Raw genomic sequence first — 22,329 nt, forward strand, 5'->3', positions numbered from 1 at the left:
TCTGGCTATGTTTCATATTTCATGTTCTGTTGAGTTGAAGTTCCCCAATTTATTTGTAGCATTTTTCTTTGCAGTCAATACCTTTCTTGTCTTGAATTCCTTTCCTGTTTCATTCGTTTTTCTGGCCCACCTCAGACTCACAAAACTTTATTCTGTCCCACTGTCAAATCCATTTCAAATCCACTCAATCAAGTGTACGAGGGCTCTTTTATGCAGTGTGTGTTTCTGCAGACGTTGAAGGAATTACCTACAGTTCATTGCGTTGTGATATTCCATACGGGGGTCACCAGAGGATCACTCAAAACGTCAATCAACTGCATGAAAATTAGTCAATGTCAAAAAATAGCAGTGCTTTCTCACTGTTCTCAAAAAGAGGGCTAGAAGAGATATATTTAGTAACGGTGAGGTACAAGAGATAAAAAATTAGTTATTAGTTATTACAATTATACCCCCCCCCCCCCCCCACACACACACACACACACACACACACACACACACACACACACACACACACACACACACACACACACATACATACACACACATACACGCACATAGAGAAGCCTCTACTCTAGTGGTGCGCGGGCCGACCCGGTCAAGGTTTCAGACCTTTGTCAGGCGGGCGGCGGGCGGGCAGGTTATCAAGAATAATCACCTGTTCTTATTTGCCTTTTATTCTTAATAAGAGTAGGCCTATAAGAATAAGAATACAACGTTTGAATACGAGCACGAGCGAGCGAGTTTTAAAATGCGCCAGAGAGGAGCGAGGTTTCTCCTCTGCTCCTTGGTGCGAGGACCATTCCGCTCCTGTTGGGGCCGCGAACCACATCTTGCCAACATTTGACACAACGTGAGCAGAGCAGAGAAGATGCACAAACAATTCAACGCGTGTCGCTGATCAGGATTTCACTTATGTCTCTGTCATCCACACAAGTCCGTTTATAGCTAAATACTTTGTGTCGGTTAAGTTATATAACCAGCCAGTCAACGGATACGATTTGAAACACAACTTTCGCAAGTGAGGCAGATTTTTTGACTGAATGAACCAACCACGCTTACCTCGAGTCGTCCCATCTCTCCAATCTGGTGATTAATCAATAACCAACAGGATTTAATATTGTCCGTCTTTTGCTGTCTGTTTAAAGTGCGAGGCCGCTGTATAAATATGATTGACATGAAACCGCCATTCTTACCCCGACGATGCCCGGCGATTTAGAGAGAATGAACGTCTTTGAATGAATGTCTTTTAGGCTAAACCCCAATTTGAACAACACGTTTGTTTATTTAGCCCATGACAATATTGTGCTACTGTAAACGTTTCTGTAAAGCGACTTTGGGTACTTAGAAGAGCCGTATATAAAGATGAGCTATTGTGGAGATGATATACCATCTTTTTTTTAAATGCGGGTTGCGGGGCGGGCGGATTTGTTCATTTGTATATTGTTCTGCGGGGCGGGCGTGGGCGGGTTACGTTCCGTGCGGGCTGTGGGTCGTGCAGGTTATGAAAAAAACCTCACCCGCGCACCACTAGAGCCTTTTGACAACAACAACTCCGCTGCTGTCATTAGAGCCTTGTCAACAACAACTGTCAGCATAAAAGGACTGCTCAATGACAACAACTCTCAACATAAAAGGACTGCTCAATGGTTACGCTAATTCTGAAACTGTCTGCTTAACTATTATAGTTACACTGTCTAGCATGCCTATGTGACCAAGAAAGATTCCTCTGTGTGTATAAGCGTTTGAGATTGCTCCTGTAGGCAGAGGCGTGATTTCAGAAATAAATTGTTTCTAAAATAGCAAAAATTGTTGATCTACTATTTTCGGTATTTGTTTGCGGGCGAAAAGAGAAAATGTAAAATGTTCGCCTATAGGCCTAATGACATTCCCGAAATAGGAATGCCACATTGAAAGTGGTTAATAAATGAATGGTTGCACACAATAAAGGGTGAATCTAAATTATAACACGAGTCACACGTAGATGGACGGGCATCGATTGCGATGAAATCAGATTAATCTGCAAAAAGAGTTCTGAGTTGGAATAAAATGACTGAATTTGAGGTTAAATATATGTGAACACTGGGCGGTGGCCTTTGCCATCATCTGATATCCCAAATGACGCGCCTGCCTGTAGGTTTTATCAAATGTATCTGTATTTGCCAATATATATATTTTTTGGTTAATTGTGTTTATGTGTAGGATACTGCCGCTCTGTGTGTGTGCATGGTATCCTAGACAATGTGTTGTTCTTGGATCATAACACTAAGCTTTGTCAGATTTTGTAATGCACAGGCTAGCAGAATCAACAGAGTCTCTATGAGTTTGGCAGGAAGCAATTAAGATTGGAACTCATCGTTCAGTTTGTTTAAAAAGTATGTTTTGGACTTTTGATATAAAAAAGTTTAGGGCACCTATTAGGTACAGTATGTCCTCATTGTGACCACAGCTATGCAGTAAATGTTTGACATTCTGACATTTTGGCCTCCAGCTTGGTCTTCTTGAGATAATTTGGCTCATGGTGAAAACTAATTGGGGATGGGGAACCCTGATCACACATAGGACACACACGCACATGCGCGTGCTTGCGCGCACACACACACACACACACACACACACACACACACACACACACACACACACGCACGCACGCACAGAAACCGGGATGCAGGTATGGATGCAGGCCAATTACATTGTAGCTTCACTTTTAAGCAGTGTCAGTAGACACTGAGCTTTTATTGGCTATAGTTTGTGACTCACGAGGCAAATTCCCATTGGAGCTTCGCCGATGGACATTGATTGATTGATTGAAGACTTAGAAGTTTGCATAGGAAAAGGTACAGTTTCATGACGGTACAGTTCACTGGTACAAGGTCTACTAAAAGGAGATCCATGAAAAGACTAAGCTTATTTCCACTGGAAACCATTGAAGTATCTCATATAACATTGAATGACAGACAAATAGAACACAGTACTATGCAGTAGATATGTAAAGAAAAACAAAAAAGAAAACAGTAAGTTTGTCTAAACAAACAGTATATACAAAGAAGGGGCAGGGGAGGGTAGGGTTGGGCTAGGTTAGTTTTTTACCAGTTGCGAACGGCTGCTGCCTGTAAGTGATTTTTCAGGGCAATTTTAAAGGATGCTAGTGATCCACACTCCTTTATGACATGCTATGTCCAGGTTGGACTGCAGCTGATCTGATGACCAATCAACGTTTTCTTATACTGCTCTCCAATCTACAACAATCTAATTGACAAGCCACACTGTAAATATAAAGATTTCAACACCACAATTGTTTAAAAGTGAAAGATGACACCTTTTTTCCTCAAAGAATCCTGATCAAAGTCAACCACCTGTCCAACTGATCATGTTGAATGTCAAAAGTTATGTTCTATTTTGATCAGACTTGCGTTTGAGCAAATCCAGAGCAATGATTCTGTTACACCTATTCCCAGCTCTTAAAGAGCAGAATATGATCAGGTAAAGTATCGCTGAATCTCAGCTCATATCACAATTGGACTTGAAAATGAGATCATTTGAAATTTGAAGTAACTGTTTACAGTGGCCACTTTAAAGTTTTAATGAAATCAAACTTCTATCATTCAGTTTGTTTAATGAGTATGTTTCTCTTTATGTTATTGTTAACGCAGAATACGATGCATTATTATATCAGTATTATCATGACGATGATGATGACGATGATGATGATGATGATGATGATTACTAGTAGTAGGAGCATTAGAGGAATTCTTACCTTGTGCCGAGCAGCACAACATGATCAACAGGAGAGACTGTAGAAACATCATTCTTTCTCTCTTGGAATCCCGTCCAAATTTTCATAGAATTATACTCTTCACTCTTTCTTCTTTTCTTTTCTCTTCTATTCTTTTGTTTTCTGTCTTTTCTCTTTTGTGTTGTCCCCTCTGCTCTCAACCAGTCTCTCTACCCAAATAACCTGTAAAAGTTGGACCAAACTATTACAGCCCTGGAATAATATCTCTCACTTGCACGTGAGTGTGTGCTCGCTCTTTCCTGTCACTCTCTCACTGTAGCCTGTCTCATCCTCTTGATTATCTCAGAGGCCTGTCTGTCTGTCTGTCTGTCTGTCTGTCTGTCTGTCTGTCTGTCTCTCTGCCTGCCTTTTTATGTAGTCCCACTTCCCTCTTTATTAACCACCAACCATGTCACTCTTGATCATTTCCTCAGGAACATTAGCATTTTCACTAAACCTTTTCCTTCACATGAACTTGAAGTGGATTAGTGGTTTGTGCAGGCAGTAGGCTACGCTTCGATACACACAATGAATGAACAAGCACAGTGTTGCACTCCCCCATGATGTCTCCACAAGAACGTTCAGCTCCAAGAACTTTGATGCAACTTTGATCATTCTCACTGAAATACCTTGCGCTATTGCTGGTCTAGTACATTAGTATGATCCACACAGCCAAATCCTGAGAGCATTCTCAGGGGGGATATTTATCTGAACATCAATATGAAGTCACTGTTAGGACTGATGATATAAGATCCATATAAAGTTACTGATGGAACTGAAGATATATATATATATATAAATATCAATATAAAGTTACTGCTATGACTGAAGAAAAATGTACTGGTTTGCTTGCTAGCTGCTTTAACTGATTGACTGGCAGGTTAATTTAGACTGATAATACCATAGAATATCTCTTATCAAACCATTGATGTACTCTTCTTCTTTTTTTAAGTGTGCCTGCCATCAGTGCCATGCAATGGCAAAACACTTATTGTAATCCGCCATACTTACTTATCATCATGTTTTGCAAATTTCGGCACGTAATAACTGCCGAACGATTTACGCCACCCCCGCAATATATACATCAAAACGTGCGGCTCGGCTGGGAATGGGGTGCTATTACTTTTCTTTCCGATCTGCGTTACCATGGCGACGTAATTAGCAAAAAAAGATGCCCAAAAACCCCATTGACTTTGAATGGGGGATAAAAAAAAATAACTTTGGACTTTTTCCGGCCAATAAGGACGAGCTGTAATTGATTAATCTCCGCCCTCTCTGTATTCCTATTGGCTGGGCTTTAATCATCCATAACTCCAGTTCACAGCATGGTACCGTCTTGAAACTTGTTGTCTGGACTTAAACGGTCAATAGGGACTTATTACTTAGGCCCCGCCCCCTCTTAAGCCCCGTCCCTATCTTCCTATTGGCTGAGCTTTAAACAGCTATAACTCCAGTTTGCAGCATGTACCGTCTCGGAACTCGTGGCGTTCACTTAGACAGCCAATAGGAATGAGCTGTAATTGCTGAAGCCCCGGCCTCTCTCTTCCTATTGGCTGGGCTAAACAGCCATAACTCCACTTCCCAACATGTTACTGGTCTCAAACTCGGTGAGTGGTCACACAGTCCCAACGGCTAACCGCTAATGTTAACCGCTACTTCCGCTAATGCTAAAGCTAAAATGTTAATGTTAAAAATGCTAATGCTAATAAATGTTAACAAATGCTATGCTAACAAATGCATGAGCTAAAATGCTAATGCTTTTCTAGTTTTTTTTAACCCATTTCTTATCACCCGGTGTCAATTGTCTAATGTAATCCTGGGCGCTACACTCCCTCTGCCAACCTGGGGAGAGCGGATTGACCTCATCCTTCCTTCCAAGGCGCTTCTTTTTCATCTGACAGGGGGGAGTTTTCCCGGCTGGACGTAGCGTGTGGATGGAACACGTTATTCAAACCAGTTATTTTCCCCTCCATCAGTCCAGGGGGAGGTATTATAGAGACCAGGATTACTGCATGTTTTTTTGTGAGGGTACCTAGTACCTACCCTAGTGGACACGGGAGAACATGCATACTCCACACAGAAAGGCCCTTTCGCCAACCCCATAGTGTATTATTCTTAACTCATTGCATGCCAGGCCCGATAGTCCCGAGATTATTTCAATGTCTTTCCCTGCCAGGCCCGATAGTCCCGAGAATTTCCGCCATTTTGAAAAAAAAAAAAAAAAAAAAAAATCAAAAAAAAATTTTTTTTCAAAAATTTTTTTGGACCCCAAAAAATGTAGTAGGCATGATAGAAATCGCGAAATTGCATGTTTAACCCCCATAGCAACCCCATCTATCAAACATGGCAGCCATCTTTGTTTACATTTTAGGAAAACATAATGGCTTCTATCTCATGAATGCCTGAACGGATTTCCATTCGGATTTTTTTGTTTGAAAGCTGTGAGCAATGTGGACACACGTGGTGCATTATCTAGGCATGGGTGTGCATGATCCGTGCACTATGAATTACATGGAAGTCTATGGAGACTGGAGGCATGGTAGAGTACGAAGGTATTGTTAAATGGCGGGGAATGTGTTAAGTTACTGATAGTTTGGTACTGTATGTGCTGACCCCTGACCCTGCCTTTGTTCAGTCAGTCAGAATCAGAATAAGAATCAACTTTATTGTCGTATCACTAGGTTTGCAGGTGTAAAGAAGTGGGTGAAATTCGTTTTGTGCGAGGTCCATCTTTTTAGTTACAGTATTTTGGCATGCTTTGGCACTTAACCACTTTCACTTTCAAGCTCACAACGTGAGCAACATTTTGAGCAAACATTGTGAGCTTGTTGATCACTCTTGTATGACGAGGTAGGGAATTAATTTATGGGGGGAGGGGGGGTGGGGCATAACAAGTTGTAATATGGAGATGCAAGGTTTCTGCCCGCTAGCAACGATAATATTATGAGGGTTAAATGCTGCCACAGGTTGAGTGTTTCCTCTCAAGAAAACAATTATACAACTAGAAGCAGTGCTCTTCCAAGCACAGGTCTCCACCAGGTCAGGTTGTGGCCTTCCGGTGGCACTAAAGGTGAAAAGGGTGCCATGTCTTCTTTGGCCTTTAACGGTGACACTGCATGCATGATTTGAGGCATTTTGGTACAAAAATTAGTTTGGCAAAAGTCGACCTGCTGGTGGCGCTATTACAGGCCAATATGAAAAGAGTGTAATTTGTTCCTTGACCTAGTGGGAATGTATGTGCAGAATTTCTTTGTAATCACAAGCTGCGTTCATGATTTAAGTCATTTTGTTTAAAATGGACCAATACTGCAAACTTTGGAAGCCAATGTTTGCCAATTAGGATGGAATATGAAATATCGGACAGATCCGTCTTGATCACATGATTATAGAGATACTATGTACTGATTTGCATGATTTTTGGATAAAATCTAAAGGAGAAATTGGAAAAAATGTGTTTTACATAAGTGGGCCTCCTGGTGGCGCTATAAAAGGCAGAAATGAAAAATGCAGGACAAAGGTTTTTCCTTGGCCTCTAGGGAGTGCACATACAAAGTTGTAAACTTTTTAAGTGGCATTTATTCCTCTGCCTACGTTGGAAGCCAGTTTTAGCCAATCACGATGGAATATGAAAAATCGGACAGATCCATGTTGATCCCCTGACTGTAGAGATACTGTAGACCAATTTGTGTGATTTTTAGACAAAATCTGTAGGAGTACTGGCCAAAAGTTAGTTTTGCACAAATTGACCTCCTGGTGGTGCTAGAACAGGTCCATGTGAAAAATGTGGGGCAGATGAATTGGTATCCAGGGAGTGTGTGCACAGTTTGGCAGCGACCGGGCCAACGGCACCGGAGATTAGCTGGTAACAAACTGGATGGACGGACGCACGGACAGTCGGACACACATACACACACACACACACACACGGACGGACGGACGGACGGACGGACGGACGGACGCGAAAACATTGTCTCTCCCCATGCCTTTCGGCTGGTGGAGACAATGAAACAATGATGTGTCTGAGAGTCTAAGGGAAGAAAGAGAGATATTGCGCCACACAGCAGAAGAAGAGCTGCATGGGTAAGTTGAGGACGGTGTTTACTCACTCACTCTCCCTTCCTCATCCACAAAGGAAGTGCAGGGGGAGAGGAGGGTCACTGACTCTTTACTGACATTACAATAGACACAGGACAAGAAGAGATGGAGCAGATGGCTTCAGTAAAGAATGCTTATCCAAGAAGGTTTAAAAATACTTAAAACGAGGAATGGAGGAAACACTTATCTAAATCTCCTTAACAGTTGACAGCTAGGACATCTTAACTTAAAGGAGAATTTCAGGCCAAAACGGCTATCTTACCTTTCAAAGTATTTATTTGGCGCCAAAAAAGAAATTCACTTTCACCTTCAAAAGAAAGATTGCATCATTTTATCGTCAACTCTGACGTTTGTGATCGAGCACCCCTGGCAGTTTTGAAGTTGCTCGATTCAGTATTTAGATATTTGATATTCATTTTATCAGACACACCCCCTTCCTATATATACAAACCCATTGTAACTTCAAACTCCATTCTAACCATGTTAGTTTATTCGAAAACAATAGCCTTGGTTCTGGTGACTCTTACTGCCCTCCTAATACGTGAGGCAGGCGTGTTTTTTCAATTAATCTTTTCATTCATTTTTTGGAAATATCCCTTTAGATCTAGGGCCATTATTAACTCAGTCTTCGGGTCCACTTCACAGAGGAATAAACATTAACTCCAACAAGCACTCAAGGTCTCATAAACATACACTGTAACTCAGACAACATGGCACTATAAACGAGCAACACAAAGTCCCTAATACCAGTAAGACTCCCTAATCGCGAGATAAGCGACCGTATCTCCACAATCTGTCGGTAGATAATGCCGGTCTTATATAAGGGTCATTTGTGTACGGTGTGATGTCATACTGATGTCAGCAGTGTGATGTCATACTGATGTCAGCAGCTATGTCTCTATATATGGAGTTATATGTTGTTCGTGTCCAAATATGGGGCTTGTGAGGTCAGACTTAGTGAGATTCGTCGGTTATCTCCATATATGGAGGGATGTGTTGGTTATCTCCATATCTGGAGATTCAACCTTCAACGTGTAACTATGGCTACCTAACGACTAGCCACATGACGTGAAGGTGAGTGAGGGTCTTTGTAACAGCCACCCCCAGATTTCCCGTGGAAATCTGTACAATATCGAGAAGGCCCGAACGGAAACTCAACTGGCCACCCCATCAAAGAGTAAAGGGACATCAAGGCCTCTCTCTTGTCAATGGGCTGGTGTCGGCCACCCCGTACGGGTTCTAGTCTGAGGTGATAGCCTGCCACCCCGTTAGTAGGCAGGGGTCCCGACAAGCCAAGGGGTCGATTGCACCAGCTTCCTCCTGCCGCGAAGGGTGCCAGCATGACTCACACCATCCTTCCTAGACGATTTTGACATCTTGTTACTAATCTGTCGGTAGATAATGCCGGTCTTATATAAGGGTCATTTGTGTACGGTGTGATGTCATACTGATGTCAGCAGTGTGATGTCATACTGATGCGGAGATATGAGCAGGGCAAAGGTGTGACGTGTGACCGACCGACGGACGGACGGCCGGTGGAGGTTTTGATACTAAACTGCGACCTGACGGTCGCAATAACTTCAAGACCCATTAACAAAGATCTCTTCAGCTGGATAGCCCAGGTGGAAGCAGTGTCACAATCAGGCCGACCAGAGAGGGGAGGGGGTGAGCAGGGGGAGAGTCACGACAGGGAAATACAGTGGCACACTAGACAGGACGCAAGTACATTGACAAGAATAGCAGACGGGACTGGGGTTACACGACAAGGGCAGGACACACAGGGCAAGGGCGGAGACCCAGATGATGACAATAATATCGTATACAATGTTACAATAACCACTGTATAATAATGTTGTTGCACCTTCTAATAGACTAAAACACTAAATGCTAGGTTAGATTTTTTTGTCGCATTCCTAAGCCAATAATTTGTTTATAATAAATGTAACCCCATTGATTCCGGTAGGGGACCCAAAGGGATCAATGGGGGCTTATTTCGGAATCATGGGGGCTTTATTGGCAATTGAAAAAAAAAATGAAAAAAAAGAAATTTGGGGGGTGAACTACTCCTTTAATGCATGACAAATGCAATAATACAATTGTAGACTTTAAAATACAACAATAATGCATGATACCCTGGGGCGTATAGATCTATATTAACATAGTTTCATGTCAAAATTGATTGGTAAAAGCATTGAAAGGGGGTCTTTAACATCATCTTCAACAGAAAAGGAGGGGAGAGTAAGATTTAGTTATGTAAGAAAGTTATAATCAATCCTGGCCCGGATGAGCTGAGCAACTACAGTAGAAGCCTATTTTCAATCTTCCCTTCCTGGTTACAGTTCTGGAATGGGTTCTCTCACTGCTAGGCCAGCCAATGGCAACATCATCTTCTCTCAGCTGTCCATCAAGGTCAGCCGATGAAAGCTGTTTATGTATAGTAGTTAACTTAACTTAGAACTATCTAATTGAGTACTTGAGACGAATAACAGTCTAAGTCCATATGTATTTATTTTTTTGAATATAGATATTTTTTGATTTACCAGACTGTAAGCCCCAAACTAGTAATGTTTAATCTGTTAAATTGTTAATGCACTCCCCTCTCACTTATACTGTTGTTCCACAAACAGTTGGAGATATACTGTTTTTCCACTTTCCATAAGTATTATGTCTTATAATTCCTAATATATATGAGTTACGTAAAACAATCTAATTCAACAAAATGAGGGGGGAGTGCATATTAAAAACGTCTAGTTTGTGGTTTACAGTCTGGTAAATAAAAGAAAATATATCTATATTCAACATGTTTAAATATGGACTTACACTGTTTTTCATCTCAGGTACTCAATTGTGCTTGCATGACGTGGCCCTGGGCTGCTTGTGGTTTCTTCTCTGGTGATTGGGTTTCAGACAGCTGGTTATGGCCAGGGATGAAACTGTGTGGGTGGACAGAACAGATTGTCACAATCTGTTCTTATGTAACTTCACCTGCCCAGAAGGAAGAGGCATGACACCGGATTTTTGACAGGAACACTGTTTTATTTATAGTTCGCTTACCAAGCCAACTCAAAGCAGAAAGGGTAAGGGTCCACTGCAGCTACCCCTTTCAATCAGGGTGTAACTTAAAAACATGGATCACACACACATGCAACATGCAAGGAATTCTCTCTCAGCCTGCCCTGGATTCTAAAATCTCCCTTTTCAATGTGCATGGCTGTTTTCTTTTTGTAGTGAAACAAGCCTATTATTTCCTTTTAAGATTTTTTTGGGCCTATTGTTAGAGATAGACAGTAGGCAGGAAATGGGGGGAGATGTGGGGAGTGACATGCAGCAAAGGCTGTCGGGATTGGGACTCGAACCTGCGACACGCTGTCAGGCCACACTGAGCCTTCGTGCCAAAACATGCCTATTCTAAATACAACTAAAACAGTGTCCGTTGGGCAGCAGCCTATATCGGAAATGATGCAACTTTGGAACGATGAAAATAGGGAATGCATGGCCCACCCTGTTCTGCAATACCCATTATACCTGTTGTCAGAGTAAATCTGTCAGTCCTTGTCCCTTTTATGGCCATATATGGAGATCCCTGATGTTGATCAGTATGGGGGGCCTGCCCATATAGACAGTCAAACCCACCCACCTATCATTGTTAGGCAGGATTATTTATTCCCATTTAGGACAGGAATCCTTATTTGTAACTATACCTTTCAGGACGGTGTCCTTCTTTGTTTAAGCCTGTAGCCCAAACCAGCATTTCTGTCAATGTCATTAACAGCCAATGAGGGACCAGCATTCCTGGTGATGCCAGTGGTGAGCGCACCTCATGGCATGCTCACCTCATGGCATGCTCTGTCGGTGCACAAGTAGGCCATAAGTTGGCACCTTGACAGAGTGCAGCTCTAGTTATTATTCATTTACTTTTTGAAACAGTTTACAGTTTAGGCATTTAGCAGACGCTTTTAATCCAAAGCGACTTACAATAAGCAGGTAACGCATCACTATAATAAGCAAGATAATTATGTCAGTACATCAACAACAATATAACAAATGCATAGGAATATCAATCTAGAAAAACAATAATGGGTAGACCATGCACCTAATCAGTAAAAAAAAACATTTCTAAAACCAAAAAAATGCTAACTAGCTTCATGTATGGTCGATGAGTGTTACAGTAGTGCTATGGGTTTAGGTGGAGTTTGAAGAGGTGAGTCTTCAGTCCACGGCGGAAGCTAGGGAGTGAGTCTGTAGTTCTAAGTGCGACAGGGAATTTATTCCAAACAATTTTGAAAGGGCTTTCATATATTTTCAGTAGTTTCTCAACCTAGTCTACACACACACACACACACACACACACACACACACACACACACACACACACACACACACACACACACACACACACACACACACACACACAGTCACACACACACACACACACACACACACACACACACACACACACACAATGCGCACGCACACACGGTAAGCGTCTTCTTTTCCCTTACACATGCTTACATCATGTCTCTCATATCTTTGTGACGTAACTCAAGCCAACCTCTCTACAGTGGTCCCTGATGTTGACATGTCACAGGCCTTCAGAGTGCCTGTGAAACGAAACAGACCTGTCACAGGCCCTTTTGAAGGCCTTTGACAAGTCTCTGTTGACATGTCACAGCCTTCACAATGCTTTAGGCCTTTAGTATTCCTGTGAAAAAAAACCTCTACAGAGACCTGTCACAAAGTAATTTTAGTTCATTTAGTTTTGTATTATGTTTATCAGCTTTTAGTTTGCTTCAATTTGGTGTGCGGATTCTAGTTTAGACTGTGTGTGTGTGTGGGTGCGGCGTGCGCCCGTGCGTGTGCGCATGCGTGCGTGAAGGCACGCATGTCTCAGAAAACATAAATAGCAATTCTAGATCACAAGTTATCACATCACAATGCGTTGTGAGCTTACATATCAGGACATTTTGCTTCTTTTGAAATAGAATGTTGGAATATAAGATTTGATATTCATCCAAAATACTATAAGCTACAATAGCTACTATACTATATATGATCCCCCACCCCCCTTTTTTTCAATTCTAGTTTTAGTTGTTTTGTTAGTCTATGATAACCCTGTCTCCGTGGACGCATGTGACGGGACTTAATTCTGACAGAGTGACACATGCAAGCTCCTGAAACCCATTACAATGCTTGGCCACTGGCCACTCGTCTTATGCAAGTTAATGATTTCATATTTGAATTTGGCTTGCAAGGTCACTAAGTTACTTTCAGATGAAAATTGTGTTCAGGTTCAGATCTAATCGAATCACCTGCATTTGTGACTGAAAAAGGGCTCTTCAGGAATGTCCTGGAATCTCTCAATAAATTAACATGAATTTACTGAAGTGAAAAGTTCATGGTACTTTCAGGTGCATGCGTGTGTGTACTGTGTACTTGTATTATTGTACACAATGAGAAGCAGATATTGTGAGGAGCATTTTCCTGGTCCTCACAAGTCGGTGTTATCAGCTGCTAAAGTTTGTGTTCCATTAACTTTACTATACATCAAAAATGCAAAAAAAATAAAAAATAATCTGCTTTAAGTAGAATATGAGGGGTAAAACTAGGGGTTTTTCATGATTCTGAATCCATTGCAAGCATGTGTTTTGAACGAAAAACATTCCTTGGGCTAAAAAATGGCCCCACAAAACTGTGAAAAGTGATGACTCATCACTTTTCATCACTTAAACCATAGTTTAGAGACCAATCAAGCTCTCCACTCTGAGTGCCGTCGAACTTCCCAGGGCCGATACGACATGCTAAAATGTAGTAGCATCATCGGTAATGCTTCCGTTTGAAACTTGATGGGAGCGTTATTCATTGCCATAGTTACGTGTTGTCAGTGCAAATGTCCAGCAGACGAACGTCAGGGTCAACGTCAATGTAGGAATTGCAAGAATGAAGGTATTGGAATTTTTCACTTCGGGCACACAGAGCGACGTGTCCATTTATTGCACACACTCACTCTGACAACAACACACCTCTTCCCAATCGCGTCTTAGAGAGACCTTGGTGAATTATCCCCCGAGAGTCATACAGTTTATTACTGTAGCATGGATTAGGCCAGAGTTATTGTGTTTATTATTTTGGCCTTGGTTCACCCTGACTGTTCTGCCCCTACCCTGTAGAGGTCAATGTTTAGTTTCTTAATGTGAAATAGCACCACCCTGTGGTTTCTTATGTAGGGTGTATTTTCTTGATTGCCATATGTGTCTGCATACTGTACACCTGTGCTGCCTCCAATGATTAGAATATATAACACCTGCCTTGCCTGCAGTTGGTCAGTCAGTCATGCCAGCTCCTGTCTACGGCTGTTTGTCTGTTCCTTTCTTTGCTTGCGGTCTAAAAAGCAATGTCTGTAAGTAGCAAATGTTTTTGATTTCATGATGGCAGGTTAACTTTATGTTTTGTCATGTTGCATTTGTATAATTGTAATTGGCAGCAACTCAGTTATGTGCTTGTAGATCGGCTCTTTTTCACATGTGTGTATGTAGATCGGCTCTTTTTCACACATGCTTTTTTGTATTTTGTTTTATGCTTGTTGTTGCAGTTTCATAAATTCCTGATCAGTAAACTTCCTTGAGACCATAAGCTTTCTCCGTGGAGTTTGTTCTGGAGTGTTTAGCTGGTGGGCTAGCTGGCAGCGAGGCCTACACACTGACGTCAAGCCTCTTGTACACATAAGTCACTATGTGAAGCAATAAATGGAAGTCTGTCACTGGATTTGTGTTGTTGTAACATGCCAGTGCTGTGGAGGTCGGTTGGTTATTCTTCTGTCCTTGGTTGATGGATGTGTGTGTGGGTGGGTGGGCGGGCGTGCGTGCGTGCGTGAATTGAGGAAACCTATGGCCAGCGGCCTGTACTTGTATTCATCTGCCGCTATGCTCACACACCTTTATAATCTTGTCTCTCCATGTGTAAATACGTATGTAGATATTCAGTTTTGTTTTCATCTACTGTACTTTCCCCCTCCCCCCTCTCTTCTTCTTCCCTTTCTTCTATTCACCCACTTTTTGACTTCTGTAAACCTAATACAGTATGTGACAATAAAGCTGATTCTGATTCTGTCCGTTGTTATGTTCATACTGTACTAAGCCAATTATAGTCCACAATTCAGGCGTTCCTGCCAATTATTGATCCAGCAGTCTTTGTTGAAGCTATCATGTGTGTATCAACAACTGCCATACATTTGTGTCTTAATGTTTTCAACCTAATTAAATAAATTTTATTCTTCAATTTAGATCAATTTATGTATTTGCATTATCGTTTACTCATGCATTTTTGTTTGAGTGGTCAGATTGACCACATAATAGCAATAAGCTCTCGAGGTAGATTCTTGCTAGGGACCTGTTCTTGTGATTTCATAGTGTATTTAATTTGTATTTTTCCTCACATTGTTCTGTACTGAATTGTGCTTCGGACAATTTGACAGGTAATAGTATGTTTGTCTACAGTACAGGCATGTGTGTCTGTCAGTCAATCTTTACATTCCCCTTGTTTTCTCTGTCTGGAATGACCCCACTTTGGGACGAGTAATGGACAGCTGAGTGAGTGATACCGTAACTGTCCTTTGGACATTGCTACACACTGCAGAGCTCTGACATTATTAATGTGGTTGCCCCTTCAGGGAAACCAGACTATAGTACTTGTCTAACTTTATTTCATCTTCCATTGTCTCCTAAACTTTTTCCCCCACATTTTGGTGGCACGCACTTGGGCCATATGTCAAAACGACCGGCTTCATCGGGACACGCATGTGTCCATTTTGCTAAGAGATACATATAGTTTAAATGATGACATTGTGACAGGGATCTCCATAAATGGGCATAAGGGGGTACCCTAACAGGGCATCATCTGGAAAAATGCACATTTGTGCAGCAGCGTCGCACTGAAGTGAATGAGGGAGACAGACTCCGGTCACGTGATCTCGCGCTGTATTTCGTGAAATGTGTGTTTTTCGTCACCAAAATTGATTTAGCCAATGCTGAGCTACAGATGCAGATCTCCATCTGTAGCTCAGTATTGGCTAGACCGTCTTCCATCACCTTCAATAATATAATACAGATGTACTATTTCAAAACTTTACACGTCCTGCAATTGGCAAGACAGTAGATTTTCTGTGGATTTGTAGTAGATGAGCTATCTTTTCTATTTTTATGACCATCTCTGACTTCAAAGTTTAAATCTACCTATGAAGGTGGATTCTGCTTTTCAAAGGGAATGGAGTGGTTTCTTGCTATTTGCGAGTTTCTGCAAAGAAATACGCTCCATTCTCCATAAAAATATGAAAGACAAAACAGGGAAAGAAACCTGTGGAAGAAATGCATTTTGCAAGAAAAGAGCAGTAAATGCCGAAACAAACAACTAAACTAACAACATGAAACAGGCAATGCAGCAATAAACCAGAACACAATGCTTCCTAATTTTGTTTATTCCTCATTCAGTTTAGTATTAGAAAAACAACCATGTCAGTATTTATATGTAGCATAGGCACTTATACGCTTTTAGCTTCAGCAGCCCATTCCTTTTGATCACCTTTAACAGTGCAACTGTTTGTAATCGTTGGTGTATGATTTTAAACATACTGTGTGTGTGTGTTTCATTGATACAAACGCGAGTGCGCACGCGTGGATGCATGAATGTACAGTACAACTAAATGCATGAGCCTGAGAATAGGGACCAGCAACTCAAAGCAGAGAGAAGTCAGTTTTTGACAGATGCTTAACTATCAACACTGCAGGTTGGCCGACTACCTACCCACCCCACACTGCCAATCACCACTCCCCCCTGATGGTTAGAAAATAGGCGTAGGGGGAGTTTTACTGAGAGATGAGATGGAGCCTATAAACCATAACTGGGAGTTATGTGGTTATTGTGTTCCGAATGCCAAATAGCTCCAGAGATCAGTGGAGAGGCTACTGCAGATGTTCTACCCCCAGGCAAACCGCTTACTGTGGGTCATTTTCCAGGCTTCAATGCCTGAAGAACTCATTTAATGGGCTAAAGGTGGTTGCACACTGCTGCGTTTTTCGTTGCGAAATGTGTTTTTCAGGGCAAGGAGAGAGAGAGAGATAGAGAGCAAGGGACCGAGTGGTGCGCGAAACGGGCGGCAGTGTGCAAACATGACTGACATAACGTGAGGTTGATTTTTTTATTCACGCTCTCCGAAAATCACTCCGATATTCGGCCCGAAAAACGCAGCAGTGTGCAACCACCTTTAGATCGCAGTGTGCCAATGATCAAACAATGAATGTGGGTTAATTACAGGTGAAGAGAGATGTAGTACCATTTCACACTTTTTTTTTTTATCTCCCTCTCTTTTTCCCCTCTTGGTGTCTATTGTGCACAGATGCACAACACCCACACAATTATGTCAGAGTATTCTGTTGTTGTACACAAAGGATAGAAGAAAAATGCATCTAATCTCTCCTGTGCCCACATACTGTTCTTATGAGTGACATTGTCTGGAAATCTGTCTACTTCTAAAGGTTAATATGAACTGCGTCTACTTCTAAGGTTTAGAGCACCTCACTTTTATTTTTGCGTTATAAAGAATTGTATTGATAAAGCAAGCAATAAGCTTGCTGGGTACATTCTTGTTAGAGACCTGGCCTAAATAGGCTTCAGTAAATATTTAATTCTTATTTGTCTCTAACTGTTCCGTTCTGAATTGTGATGTCAATTTGGCAGGTATTGCAGTATGTTTGTCTATATGTCTGCTCCCCGGTAACGGACTGGACTGACCCAGTGTTGATTTCATTGACTAAAACCATGACAAAAAAAAAAGAAAAAAATAATAATTGTGGACTACCTTTTCACAGACGAAAACTAAATAAAAACTAAGCTATGATGACTAAAATATGACAAATGTGTTTGTCAAATAAAACTAGACTGGAATGACTAGTGGAGAAGAGATGCAGTATATTACTAAAAGTAATTTTGCGTTTGGTTGTAAAATACCACATCTACAGTTTCAACTGTAGATTTAATCAACTAAAACTTCCTTCAACACTCAACCCTGACATCAACACTGACCAGTTGTAATGGACAGGTTAACTAGTAGGTAGAATTGGAAAACAGTTGAGATGTTCATTTGACATTGCTGCAGAGATCTGTCTGGTCTGTTAGAATGGAGGGAGAGGAAATGTGAGTCTCTACTAATGAAATGGTGAAGGATAATAATAATAAGTGTCTGCTCTGTGACAGCTTGGTACAACAATTCAAACTTTAACCACAATTTGAACCCTAGCATCCCTATATTCTGGGCAAAACAATAACATTTGCAGAAAATAGCCAGTCTACAAGCTCACTGCAGTGCATCACAATGTGGGCTTGTAGATTGGCTATTTTCGCTGCTGGTAGACCAGTACAGTCAAAGGTTATGCTAAAAGGATAGCACAAAAAGCTTCAGGGTAATGGTCTCCATCCACTGTACTCAATTCATCAGTAATACATCCAATACATATTAGAAAACGTTTGCCATATTATTATTATTATTATATGAAGCATAGCGGTCAGTAAGGGTGGCCCCTTTGCATTAACTATAGCGTTGCTCGTCTTTCATCCAAAGCCTCAGATCTGCTGCTGCTGCTACCTCCTCCACCCCAAGCCTCCTGCTTAAAGTTCCCTGATTTTGCAAGCATGCGTGTACACAATTCAGGGAACATCTCCGAATGCAGAGCCCTTTAACGCCAAGTTTAACAGTACTCCATTTGTTGCAATAAAAAATAAACACATCTACTTTGACTTGAGTATTCCTGACTAAATAATACTTTCAGGTGGTAGTACTCAAATTCTGCGTGAAGGTCACACAAGTAAAGAAAGCTTTCTCTTGAAACAAATGAAGTCCAGAATCAACCATTGAATTAAAGTTTGGTTGAGGTGTAATTCACATATACCAGTACCATGTAGCCAGTAGTGGTATAGGCTACATCTAACTGAAACTCCTCTCCTCCAGACAGCAAACCTTTCATCCATGCTTTTGACAGATGTACACTTTAGTGGTCAGCCATCGATTCTGACCCTTTTCACTTTGTACCTGCAGTGGTAGAAAAAGTAAAACATGTTTAAGTAGAAGTGTGAATACAGCAATTTAGAAATAGTGGGCTGGGCACAGCCACGTTTGGACCTACGGGATTTATCCATATTTAAAAAGACTCACGTCACTGTATAAATTGGAGGCTCACGGTCCACGAAAATGTATAAGATCACTGCTCTGGCATGCATTCGTATATGTGCTTGTTCTGAGCCAGATCTGCAATCTTAAGATTTAGACTGTTAAAGCACTTAACAGTAGAAATTGCTTCCATATCGCTAGATTTTAATTGCTTGTCATTGTAACTTGGAAATAAAATCGTCGTGCATGTCTATGAGAGTGAGAGCCGGCTATTAATAAGCTTTTATAAAATGTTATGCTTTCGCAGGGATTATTTATTAGTGTGTTGAATATACATTTTGGAGTGGATACATGAGTCAACTAGTTAGACATATTGCTGCCCCGCATGTCTACAATGGAATAAGAGGTGTAAGATAAATCTAACACCACCTCAGAACCTGACGTGAGATTTCATCCTACCCTGCACCAACGTCAAAGTCAAATGATAAATGATAAATGTTGAGACTTCCCTAAATTTCGGTGTACGCCCAAATTTTGATCTGCACCACGTTGATAAATGAGGGCTATGTGCCCGTTGTCTCACCAGACTCCCATAATCTACCAAAAACACACAAAATTAAACTCAACCATGAGGAAACAATGCCAAATAATACTTACAGCCAGCACATCAGAACTGAAATAAAGAAGACAAATATAGAACAAAGGGAGCAAATAACTGTTCTCGGGCTGGGGAGATAATGAGTACTTGGAACCAGCTCATCTTTATAGCCGAAGGCCCAAATCATGAACGAGGATCAGCTGAGCCAGGGAGGAGCAAACACGGGTGAAGGTGATCACAGACAAGCCCACAGCCATCCTCACTGGCCTCCCGGCATGTGCACAAGCCTCTCCAACTGATCCAAAATGCCACTGCACGATTGGTCTTCAACCAGCCAAAATTCTCATATGTCTCCCCTTTCTCCGCTCCTTCCACTGTATCCCTGTTGCGGCCCGCACAGAATACAAAACACTGATCCTGTCCTTCAAGATCTGCCAAGAAAGGGATGCTAACAGAACCCTATTTTCAACATTTTACAAAATGTAGCCTGCTTAGTTACTTTACACCCCTGGTGTTGCACGTGACTCGTGATAAAGTCGCTAGTGTCCACTATAGGGGCAGTAGCGAGCTTTATAAAAAGCTGCCCACTGTTGCCTTGAGGCAGGCATTGTCGCATGCATTTTATCAACCATGCCTAGTATGCTATAGCTAATGTTTATGGAGAATGCATGGACATTGATGCTTTTGAAATTCATATAATACATTTTCTGAAAGAGAGTGAGAGAGACAAGCTTAAGTTTTTTGTTTGGGCCAGGCAATAGGATGAATATGCTTATTTGTGAATGGTCCTGGGAGAGTATAATGTGGACAACGTGTTCCCTCTACCTGTCTATCTGCTTCTGTCTCCTCTCCTATTTGCAGTATCTCTTTGTCATCCTGTCCAGTAGGAAATATCTCCTGCGGACTCTCTCTCTCTCTCTCTCTCTCTCTGCTAACCCACCCACTCTCTTTTCTCTGTGTCCATCTGCTTCTGTCTCCTCTCCTATTTATCTCTTTGTCATCCTGTCCAGTGTAAAATATCTCCTGTGGTTTCCTCTGTCTGGAAAGTCTAAAAGTCAGCGTGGTGTTCTCCTTTTTGTTTATGTAAAACTGCAGAGTCGGGACCACTCTTTACTGTAGCGTTAGACAGGAGGAAGAATCTGGCATCTGCTCCCCAGAGCTCATAAAAGACCCAAGTTCCCTCTCTCACTCTATCTGTCTCGCTATCTCTCTCTCCCTCTGTATGAGGATATGCTTGGAAGAAAACACCGGCACAAAACAATACAGATTTTCCCCGGACACACTAGACAATGCATTGCTTTGGGAGGTTTGAGGCTGCTTAATAAAGCTCTCTCTCTGGTTTGATTCAGCAGCTTCAGACCTCCCAAGGCGTGGGAAATCTGTGTGACTCTGACACTGGCCTGCAGACACAGATATAGGCTAGAAATCACTGCTGTCTGGAGGAAACCAAAACTCATCCTTTTTTATTTATTATCAAAAAACAAACATAAGTTCAAACACACACACACACACACACACACACACACACACACACACACACACACACACACACACACACACACACACACACACACACACACACACACACACATACATTACAATTTCTTTATTTGAGTCCACATCAGTGCATCAGTGTCCAAATCCAAACTCCAAGTCCAGACTGTACAGAATCAACACATGAGCTTATTCGCAGTCAATATTGGTCATACATTGCAGTCTGTCATATTAACACCGGATAAATAATTATGGGTACAAATAGCACCTTCTCCTCCAAATGGATTCACTGCCTATAATGGAGGGGATTGAGCAATATGTTGCAAGCTGCTTTGCCTTATACCTGGACAACCCCAAAATCCTCAGGCCCCTGACTACCAGCCTGTGGACATGGACACACACACACACACACACACACACACACACACACACACACACACACACACACACACACACACACACACACACACACACACACACACATTCTGTATTTTACATAGGCCTATACCTCCATCTGTCTCTCCAGCTCTTGAACTTCAACCTTGAAATTAACTTGCAAGCCGTTCTCATCATCCATATTCAATGAATGTGAGAGGCACAGGGACTGGTATTGAAATGCTGCGCTACTTTTATGGCTGTACATAAGAAATTGCACTGCATATTATTTTTTAGGACATGGCCCTTGGCTGGCTATGATTGATTTGCACTCTTAGTTAAGAAAAGAGCTAGTACAGTGGAAATCATTCAGTAGAAGTTTAAATGGGAGAAGAAGGAAGCAATGGAATAATTAATGGGAACAGGGACTTTAAACTAACGACTAAAAGCATAAAGTCTTTATTTACTAAGGTAATACATTTTGGGTAAAGTCAGATCAAATACCTATTGAGTTTAACGGCATGAAATGTCTTCTTCAACCAGCAGGAGGGGAAATGGAGACACCATCTTGGCCATGAGATCATGATTATGTCTGCATTGGATTCATATCCAGCGACAGAAACTTGCTGCCTGCATGGTTCTACCACAGTTCAACATCACTTTAATATTTAGTATTTTAGAAGAGCAAAGCAAACAAATGACGTATTCCACTATAACTACTCCTCACTCTTATTATGTAATGCAGGTGTCAATGTTTTCAGGCCAAGGACCCCTTAGTTTAGAGAGAGATGATGCAAGGACCCCCACAACCTTTTCATAGAGTCCATATTGTTTCATTGT

The sequence above is a fragment of the Nannobrachium achirus genome, assembly GCF_963921795.1.
Source record: "Nannobrachium achirus genome assembly, chromosome: 19".
Lineage (NCBI taxonomy): Eukaryota > Metazoa > Chordata > Actinopteri > Myctophiformes > Myctophidae > Nannobrachium > Nannobrachium achirus.